We start from the raw sequence: 8,461 nt of genomic DNA on the forward strand, positions 1-8,461 counted from the left end.
GGTTTGACTCACTTTGGGGAGATGGCACGAGGCTACCTATGAAAGATGGATAATGTATGAATGGTGGGTGAAAAGTGGTGACCCACTAGCTGACGGTGAGTATGGATGGCGGGATGGCTCGCCGTTTTGTGAGCACGAGTGAAACTCACTGAGAAATGATGAATGGCAATGAAACGATTCACTGGGGAGTTATGAAGGTGGTGCGTGCACATGGACAGGTCGGTTAGGGAAGACGTACACGAAAATGCACGTAATGGGGGTGTGCGCGAGTGTGGAGGCGGGTTTAAGGTCATGCCTTCGGGACCTTGTGCAAAGCAGTTTATCATCATGCGGCCAGGACGTGTACTATGGTTTAAGGTCATATAGCTTGGACCATGGTTATGCAGTTTTAGAGTGATGCAACTAGGACCATGCAGTTTAAGGTCATGCAACTAGACCTCAGCTACAGTTTAAGACCATGATGCTAAGCCTTTTAACGTCATGCTGTCAGGACGTATCTAGAGTGGGTAGAAGGTCAACGAGGCTGGTTGCCCTTGTTGTCTTAGTCACTTACCTGGTGAGGATTCGAAGATCTCCGTTATGTTTGGCCCTGAGACTCTGATGCACTTTTCTCTAAAACTGGGATTGGGACTGCGATTGGTCCACTTTTCTTGTGCATGAGAGGGTCGTCTCCATGAGATGAGGCAATGGGTGCGGACCTTGAACAAGGGTTAGCTTGGACCTTTGTCTCAGCTTGGTGGAGGACAGGGGATGAAGGATCTTGTCGCCCATCAGGTCTTTACCCCGAGCTCTTCTGTGAGCTCCAGAGACATGATTGACCTGAAGGGGTTGGCTCAAGAGGGTACTCTTGGGGAAAACTTTCGAGTACCAAGTCTTGAGGTGCTTGCCCAGAGGAGAAGGTTTGAATGGGGGAGAGATCAGCTCACGACAATCTTCTGTTGGGAGCCGAGGACGATCTGTCAAAGGGGCGCGTGCATGCCTCTTGAAGCAGAGTTTCGAGTGACTTGGGCGTCAACCCTGGCTCGAGCAACCGGTCTGGCCTTAGGAGGCCGAGAACCGCGAGCACGTGTTTGTAAGGGAACAGTCGGTAGCCTGCCTCTTACAAGGTGCACAAGTGTGTGCTGAGAGGGACGACGAGGGGGTTGTCTCCCGTGTACTCGAGTTGGCACAGGTGTTGCCCCAAGTGGTGGGATGCTCATGCAGAGTATGTTCAGGATCTGGCCCAAAGAGACCTAATCCTGGACAATGACTCGAGAAAATGCGTTGCCCCTAGATGTGACTCGAGTGGATGGCCCACGCGCCTTAGTACGTGTGTGAGAGGTGGAGGCCTCAAGGTCTCCTCCTCGACATGTTGGGTCTCTGAGTATAGGGGCCCAAAGTGGAGTTCGAACATGGGGAGTAGCCTTATGGCGACCCACAAGCGTAAGCATAGTTTGTTTGCCGGTTGCAGCAAGGGACAGAGCAGCCTTTCAGAAAACCTCAGCAATATGACCGGCAAGTGATTTGCCGGTGATGGGGTGCGTGGTGTGAGTGGGTGCGGTTGAGCCACCCATGCAAAGCGCTTTGGTGGGAGATCCACCAGCGCTACAGGTACACTTGTGGTCTGCTGACTACAAAATTGCCCTATTTCTTCATGCTAGTAATAATGGCCTATTATAAAATTGACCACTATACTATATTGTAGTCCACAGGCTACAAAGACTGACTCTCCCTCTCTCAGCGTATGGCGTGTTGGGTTTGGATATATAACCCCTTCCCAAATTTCCATGTCAAAAATTCTTATGGAGAGAGAACGTTGTTGGCATGGTGCTTTAAACCAAAATCAAAATATCTCTCTCTCTCTCTCTCTCTCCATAGACATGGTTTCAGTTAATACTTTCATAACCCATACATGCGTCGCTGGAAGTAATTTCCAACCTCTTAATGAAACCCTAGAAAGAGAAACCTGCCAAAACAAGTTAAAAGACAAAACCTTAATGGAGTGTTGGCCAAAACAAGTTAAAAGACAGAAAACCGTAATGGGGTGTTGGCCAAAACAAGTTACGAGACATAAAATTGTCTGACCTACTTAGACTACTCTGCAGACAATTTAGAGCTCTCTCGCTCTAGCAGTATCATCCTCTCTCTCTCCATTATCCAATTCTTCAGGAACTATAAGCAGGGGACTCGTTTGGCAACAAATAAACATGGGTCTATTTAAATATCAAAATGTCATATTTGCATAATGAAAACAAGATACTGCTTAAGCAAATCCAAGTATTCGACCTCACCTTGAATTCCTAGCTACTTTAACCTTTAGTTGTCACGGAATATCTCTTATGCTCTTTATAATGATACTTTGTTTTTTTAAAAAAAAAAAAAAAAAAAAATTATTGGGTTATTCTTCCTCTAACTGTAACTATGATTTTGAGATATATAGTTGTTTTGATGGATTATTCTTTTGGGAAATATAATGTATCGTTATTTATGAAATTTATTGTTAATCCTAGATTCTTGATTTACAATGTACTTATCTATAAACCAAAATTCTTAATTCTAAAGTTATTCTTTTTGAAAAGTTTTTTGAAAAAATATGAAATATGGATGTATCAGTTTCATTAAAAAAATGTTATTTTTTTTAGATCTTTAAAAACTCACAGTTCTTAACGAATTTCAAAAAATCAGATTTTTTGAAACAAAATCGTCATGTAATTTGAGACTTACTAAATATGGTATAAAAAATAGGAAAAAAATAGTAGCAAAATAAAAGAGAGAGAAGAAAAAGCTAACCTATGCCACAAGGCTTATGGTATAAAAAATAGGAAAAAAATAGTAGCAAAATAAAAGAGAGAGAAGAAAAAGCTAACCTATGCCACAAGGTTAATTGTCATAATAATAGGCTAAATCTAACATTGGGCTATTCACATCTCTAATTACGGTTATACTCTAGGGCAAGCTTTCTATGGTTCCCCTACAAACATAAAACTTATACATTTTCCTTTATCCAACCATCCATTTTGAATGGAGGGCTAAGATTGTCCCAATCATAATGTCACGTCTCTATACTATTTTATTTGTAATTTTTTTGTATAAACTATTTTGATACCAAATTTTCGACGTCCAATCCTCTATTAAACGTGCACTTGTAAAAAATATAAAAACATATTTCTAATAAAATAAAATGATCAAAATACTCTAAAAGATTCAAGGGGTATTTTTGTCATTATATTTTACCAAAAAATTATATTTTAATATTTTTTGTAGGTATGCCTCAATGAGAGGATGGTACATACCAAATTTCATAATCATACAATTATTATAAAAAAATTAAAAATAAAATATTTTAAAGCGTCCGATCTAAGATCAAATGGAGAGCGATTCACTTGATCAAAATTGAACAGCTGGATGGTAGAAAAAATATAGATCTTCCATGTTATAGGAGAAATATAAAAGTCTTTCGCTATAGTTAATTTTTTCTGTGAGATAATAAAGGCAAAACAAGCCCAACTTAGTGCTAAACCTTTCCTAGTTCGAACTGAGGATATTTTAAAAAAATATAAAATTGTCAGAGGTGTTTTGGTAATATAGGTTCTCTTATAAACGGCTACTCAGAATAGAACACATGACCTCTTGTATGAGAGGAACGACCAGGTTCATAATGTGGACTTTGGAAACGTTCTCTTTTATAGAAACTCACTTATTTCCATTTCTTATTATATTTGAATAAAAATAATAATGACACCTTAATCTGGTAACCAAAATTTATTGCTCTTTTTCTTCCTCTTTTCCATTGTTTTCTTGCGAACTTAGTGTCGGCTACATGCCTTATTCCTAAACAAGAAAGATGTCGCCAATTAATCTTCTAAAACATTAGACCCAACATTGATTTTTCCGTAAGATTAGCCTATGTATGATAGTATAAGTTAGGGAAAAGCGGGACTTAACCCACGGGCTAATAGCGTAGTCTTAGCTCACGGTTCAGATTGTATATGAGTCAATCTAATGGTCACGATCTCATTTCGTACGTGAATTTTTATTTTTTTGTATAAATTCAAAACACTTGAAATTTTATGCGTTCATTCTTCTCATCAAGTAGCACTTAATAAAAATATTAAAATATAATTTGCAATATATAAATTGATCAAAACACCCCTAAAAATCTTTGGAGCTATTTTGGTCAATTTATTTCTTGTATATTATTTTTTAAATTTTTTTTCGATACTCCTATTTTTAAATAATAGACACTCAAAATTTCAAGTGATTTGTAATTATAGAAAAAAATAAAAATTTAAATACGAAATACGATCGTGATCATTGGATCAGTCTCATATTCATTCTGAGTCGTTGGTTAACACTGTAGTTGTTAGCTTGTAGGCTAACACCAACCTTTCCCTATAAGTTAATTAGGATCGAACTGCAAACTATTTATGATATGTGTGTGTGTTTGTGTATGTGTGTGTGGGAAAAGGCCTAAGGGCATACTACTATAGTAAACGCCAATGGCCCATATTGGATCTGGGCCGATCTGACGATCTCGAATGTCCAGTAGTGTTTTGGATTTTAATTTTCTTTCTACAAATCGGATTGATTTGAAATATGGGACGTATGTACATAAAAAATAGGTGAATCTTAGAAAAAATATAAAAAAAAATATTTTATATATATATATATATATATATATATTGGAAAAGTTTATATAGAGCCTAGGCTCTAAACAATCAAATTAGAGCGTACCCCAAAACTTTCACTTGAAGAGGTTGTTTTGATGCTCAAATTGATCATCTCGACAACGAGATGCATGGACATTAGAAAAATATAGATTTCAAGTTTTGGAAATAGTGCATCTTGCGATGTGTTTTTCGACCGTCAATTTTCAAGATTTTCAAGTTTTCATAAATCTGCTTGATTTACACTATGTTTTATGCTTTAATTTTTATAACTAAAGATGAAAATGTAATTTAAGGCTATCACAAAACTTTCTAGCATTGAAACTATATTTTTTTATACTATCTAAATTTTATTTCTTTTTTAGCATTATTAATCTAATGATGATAACGCTATATTAAAATTTTGGGAATAAAAAAATCCTTCTGAGGCCTATATCTAACCATCTCAATAAAATGAACGGCTTATATTAATTAGGCTAAAATGAAAACTTTCTAGAGTATTTTTTCAAAATTTTCTTTTTGGTGATTGTTTTTCATAATGAAAAGAGTGTACATTTAAAAATTAAAGTCAAACAAATGTCTTTAACATGACTTTTGAAGATGATTACATTATACTACTATACAACCGTTGCATGAAATCATTCCTATATATATATATATATAAGAAAACTACCTTTCTTACCAATATATGATTAGTCTACCGATATGTTTTTTTCGAAAATTTCTTACGCACTTAGCCACCAATTTACTTACGCACTTAGCCACCAAACCCTCTAGGATCCAATAAATGAAGTAGACCTCAGTCCCACTGCACTATAAAAAGTCCAGCCTCCAGGGCAAAAGGACATTCAGAGAAGGTAGAGAGATAAATAGGACGCATATAGTTGTTTGTGATAACGAGAGAGAGAGAGGAAATGGGTTTTTCTCTGCATAAACTCGTGCTGGTAATTTTGGTTGTTCATGCACTCCGGTGCACCATTGAGGCCAAGGTGCAGCGACCCCGCTGGTGTGTTGTTCGCAGTGGTGTCCCTCGACCCGAATTGTACGCAGTCAAGATGTATTGCTGCGAAAGGATGGAGTGCCCAATCGCCTTTCCGGAGGATCCATGTAACCGTGACATTCATCTCAAAGTTAACCATTTATCAGTATGGGTTTCACTCGCAGCTGTGATTTCAATGGCACAGCCACTATCACAACTACGAACCCCAGTAGGTTTATTCTCTCTTTTTGCTTTCTCTGTTTTCACTGTTGGTTTTGTTTTCCTCTTTTACTGCTTTTATTTTTCTAAGAAACACTAATCCAATTGCACTTTCTTATGCTTGCAGGTGCGACCGTCTGCATGATCAAGCCCATCGGGCACTAGGAAGCACCACATAGATGCTTGTGCCGCTTTCTTAGGATGTACACTTATGAATTGGATTACTTACAAGTATGTAAAATGTTAAATAGTGGATCCGTCATGAATATTTTCATAACGTTTCTCTAAAATTGGCAAAACACTCCTGAGAAGGGAATTCGAGACACTGGGAGCACATACGTATTTCTTTTGGATTAATAGGAGTTCTTCCTCTCTTATTGTTAAAAGGATTTATTCTGCTCTTCTAATGTGTTTCATTTGCACTCACGGTTGTTTCATTTATCAGCCGAACCCAGTTAATTAGGAAAAGGCTTTGAATATGATGATGATGATGATAATGATGGTTTATTCATTTATTTCGGATATGTGGTTGGTCATTCGTTCTAGATGTCTTTTATGTGATTGTTGTCTAAAAGAAGAAATTGTCAACTGATGATATGGTACAAGGATGTACAACAATAAGAAAACAGGCAATAAATAGACCACGAATCACAAAATATGATCTATTCTCCACTTCTGAATGCGTTAACTTGCATAAAAAGAGGTTCTCTTTTCGCCTTCCTTTACTTTTTGCTTTTTTGATGCCCATCCAATAAGTAAGATATTTCTTTGTCACACTATATGGATATACTCTTTAAGCTAGGGTTAATGATTTTTCTTTTTATGTTTGGGTGAGTCAATAGGGAGAGGCCCTGCTTTTGGTAGGAATTGAGTTTAAAATGTAGCGTTGCAAGTCATCAAGCACTAACCAATTAAGCCTGAGCTCTTTTACTAGGGTTAGTGATTTCTTTACAGCTTGTTTATTTCATGGAAGAAGGGGGTCCTCAAAGACCCCTCTTCCATCAACATTGAAAGTTGTCTTCCATACATCAGCATGGAAGTCGTGGCTTCAACAGAACAATGTCAAAATGATATTGTTGTTGAAAGCACTGGAAACAAGGGCTTCAAAACAAAACCCCCTTCCCATATTATAAACGCAAAAAATACTACAGTTTTAGAAACGATGGCTTCTAAAGATCGTGGCTTCCATAAAACAAACATGCATCACCTAGAGTTTTAAGATTATTATGTCCTTTGGGATCCGAAGCTCTTGTCACAATGTCTCTCCATCTTTGTTGAGCTAAAAACCAAAGTTAAATATATGGGCAAGCTTTCTATACTTTTTTTTTTTGCATAAAATTTTTATACTTCTTCCTATTCAACCATACATTTTGAGTGGACGGCTGAGATGAACCCAATCACAATGTCATCTCTCAACACTATCTTATTTTTAATTTTTTATATAAAATACTTTTACATCAAATTTTGGGCATCCACTCCTCTCTTGAACTCACACCTCTAAAAAAATATAAAATAATATTCTCAATAAACATAGATGGCCAAAATACCCCTAAAAAATTCAAGAGTATTTTGGTCATGGTATTTTATCGAAAATATCTGTTTTAATAATTTTTTTTGGTGCGTCCCATTGAGAAGATGATACATAACAAATTTCATAATCATATAATTTGTAAAAAAAATAAAAAGTTCATAATCATGTAATTTGTTAAAAAAAAAAAAAAAAAAAAGGGACTTTGAGGCGTCGGATCTAAGATCAAATGATCAGTGGCTCACTTGATCTACATTGGACAGACGGATTGGGAACGGGGAGTATATATCTTCTATGCAATAAGATAAGTATCGAAACCTTTCCCTAAAGATATCGGTTGGCTTTATTGTTGCCTATAGTGAACTTTAAGAAGAATTATTACAAGAGAAGTTAGTCCTCAGTGAATTGTGTACTTAAAATCAATTTAAAAAAATCTCGGTCAAAAAAACCAGTCCGAGTTTCCGAATCTCCAATCCGGATCCATTATCCTGTCAAGCATTGACCAATAAAAAAAATAATAAAATATGCATTAAAAAAAGGGAAAATTACAAAAAAACCCCCAAAATATGCTATCTATACAACTGACCCCCATCCAAAGCTTTTCTCTAACTTATTTCCCCACAATAAACTTTCTATGCAAAAAATCCCCCAAAGTAAAAAGTTCATTTTTTCTAGATGAAAATATCATTTTTTTTAGATGAAAATACTCTTTCCATACAAAAAAATCAATTTGGTGAGATTTGACGTCTCACAAGTTCTACTTCCGGAGCGCCCTTTGCCACTGCCGAAGCGCTACCGTTGGAGCGCCCTTTGCTACTACTAGAGCGTTGTGTCTCTCAAGTTCTACTACCGTAACGCCCTTTGCAGCTGCCGGAGTGCCCTTTGCTTCTGCCAAAGTGTTGTCTCACAAGTTCTATTGTCAGAGCGTCCTTTGCAACTGTCGAAGCGCTACTGCTGGAGTGCCCTTTGCTACTACCGGAGTACTGTGTCTCACAGGTTCTACTGCCGAAGAGAGAGGTGTGTGCAATAGTGTTAAGGATAGTTTAGTTTTTTTCTTTATTTTTTTTGGGTTGGGGGTGTTATTTGCAT

General features: G+C 36.9%; 1 long non-coding RNA gene across 1 annotated transcript; it reads left to right on the forward strand.

The window, feature by feature from the left end:
- Positions 1-5,498: 5,498 nt before the first annotated feature.
- Positions 5,499-6,134, forward strand: LOC148779825 (uncharacterized). The gene is made up of 2 exons (XR_016044074.1): positions 5,499-5,854; positions 5,972-6,134. It is a non-coding gene; the product is annotated as an uncharacterized LOC148779825 (long non-coding RNA).
- Positions 6,135-8,461: the final 2,327 nt, after the last annotated feature.

Source organism: Amborella trichopoda, chromosome 11 (genome assembly GCF_054954075.1).
Source record: "Amborella trichopoda isolate Santa Cruz 75 chromosome 11, AtrichopodaSantaCruz75HAP2 v2.0, whole genome shotgun sequence".
In the NCBI taxonomy this organism is placed as follows: Eukaryota; Viridiplantae; Streptophyta; class Magnoliopsida; order Amborellales; family Amborellaceae; genus Amborella; species Amborella trichopoda.